Raw genomic sequence first — 2,222 nt, 5'->3', positions numbered from 1 at the left:
TTTATTATTTATGAGGGAACCTTTGGTGACTATTAATGTTCCTGGGTGAGTGTGTTACATTCCCTCTAACCCTTGGTTCTACAGATCTTGCAACCTTACCTATATCATTATACTGTATACATCATATTTTTTTCTAAATACAGTGTGGAAGTAGTGATACATACTATACTTCCCACCTTCCTTACTGTCCGTTGTGTTCTCCTGGCCAGCTTACCTGCATAGCTTGTGAGACCATGCTTTTATCGTATCTTGTAAGTTTGCATTCTATATATTAGCTTTATTTCACTTATACATCTGTATCCTATGCCAAATTTAATCTTTAATATTGTTGATCAATCTTCATCAATCCACATTTCCAATCACCTAAAGCGCCCGGCGTACGACAACTACTCTTCCGACAAGTTTTAGAAAGATCTACTTGGTGGACAAGAAGAACAAAAAAAGAAAAGGAGTTTTATCGGGGTGAAGACAAAACAAGGAAAGCAAACTGAGTATATGGATTAATCGGGACTCTCGCCCAGCTGTTAGCATGATATCATACCTCAAACAGCCCCCCTATACCATGAATGGATTGGGGCTCACAGGATCAGCGATGGATCTGCTGCACCCATCTGTGAGGTACCCAGCCACCCCTCGGAAGCAGCGCCGGGAGCGCACCACCTTCACACGCTCCCAGTTGGACATACTGGAGGCGCTGTTTGCCAAGACCAGATACCCGGACATCTTCCACGGGAGGAGGTGGCCCTAAAGATCAACCTACCGTAGTCCCGCGTTCAGGTCTGGTTTAAGAACTGCCGAGCCAAGTGCTGGCAGCAGCAGCAACAGCAGAACAGCAGCGTGGGGGCCAAGAGCCGGCCGGCCAAGAAGAAGTGCAGCCCCGCCCGAGAAAGCTCAGGATTGGAGAGCAGTGGTCAGTTCACCCCTCCCGCAGTGTCCAGTTCCGGCTCTTCCTCCTCCTTCTCATCTTCCAGCTCCAACTCCTCCGGGAATCCCAGCCTAGGAGCAGCACTGAATGGAAGTACTCCCATAGCCTCCTCCATCTGGAGCCCCGCCTCTATCTCCCCAGTCACTGGCCCCGCGCCCGACCCACTAGGACCCGGAAGCGCCTCCTGCATGCAGTGCTCCGGTGTCTTGCCGAGAATGTTCCCTTGGCGGATAAGTTCCCCCCCCTGTACTGCGCAGGCTCAGCGCCTGCGCAGTACGGACCACTGTCAGCCGCCAGAGATAGCCGAAGCTCAAACGCTTCAATCAGCTGTACACGGCGCCTGCACTCTGGGTCCAGGTTCCTTCCCCACCATCCAAGTGGACCTAGAGGGGGAATCTAAAAGAGCCGAGCGAAGCGAGGCCGTGCCCGAAGCGTGGCGAGGGGCCCCCTTACAAGCGCCGTGTACAGCTGATTTTCAGCTATTCCGCTTCGGCTATTACCTGCGCAGTAGAGGGGGGAACTTAACCGCCGAACAGAACTTTCTCAGCAGAACACCGGCTCTTCTTCTGCGGCTTCCTATCCTATGTCCTACAGTCAAGCTGCAGGGTATACTCAGGGCTACCCTGCCCCATCTTCCTCCTACTTTGGAGGAGTGGATTGTAGTTCCTACCTGGCACCGATGCACTCTCACCACCACCCCCACCAGCTTAGTCCTATGGCCCCATCCTCCATGTCCAGCCACCACCATCATCACCATCACCTGGGCCAGTCCTCCAGCCACCACCATCACCACCACCATTACCAGGGCTATGCCAGCACAGGACTACCATTCAATTCCTCTGACTGCCTGGACTACAAGGACCAGACAGCTGCCTCCTCCTGGAAACTTAACTTTAACTCCACTGACTGTCTGGACTATAAAGATCAGGCATCTGGAGGTTCCAGGTCTTGTGAGATGAGAGCCAAGCACACCAGTCATGGAAACCCTACAGCATGTGCATGGGAAGGAGCGCCCTTTAGAGGTGTCGGATGATGTCAACAAAGAACTGAAGGCAATAGTTGGAGTCTGATGGAGGGACAGACCCTTCAGTGTCATTTAACTTGTGCCTGGACACTTGCAAAGTGATTAATTTATTCGCTGTCTGAACCTGGGATGTGGACTGTGGTTTCTACAGACAGTATTGGAATAAGTCCTTCCATGTACCACTTCTACATTTTACTTTTAACCCAAAGCTCCACCATCAAACCTAAGTATATATAGATGGAAGGAACCTCAACCAACCCATCTGCATCAGAA

At 51.3% G+C, this 2,222-nt stretch overlaps 1 pseudogene; it reads left to right on the top strand.

Moving 5' to 3' along the window:
• Positions 1 to 212: 212 nt before the first annotated feature.
• LOC141104716 (homeobox protein OTX1-like) lies at positions 213 to 1,879 on the top strand (annotated as a pseudogene).
• Positions 1,880 to 2,222: the final 343 nt, after the last annotated feature.

Source organism: Aquarana catesbeiana, linkage group LG01 (assembly GCF_042186555.1).
Source record: "Aquarana catesbeiana isolate 2022-GZ linkage group LG01, ASM4218655v1, whole genome shotgun sequence".
Taxonomy (NCBI): domain Eukaryota; kingdom Metazoa; phylum Chordata; class Amphibia; order Anura; family Ranidae; genus Aquarana; species Aquarana catesbeiana.
Note: the sequence above shows the minus strand (reverse complement) of the source record. Positions and strands in the feature narration are given on the sequence as shown.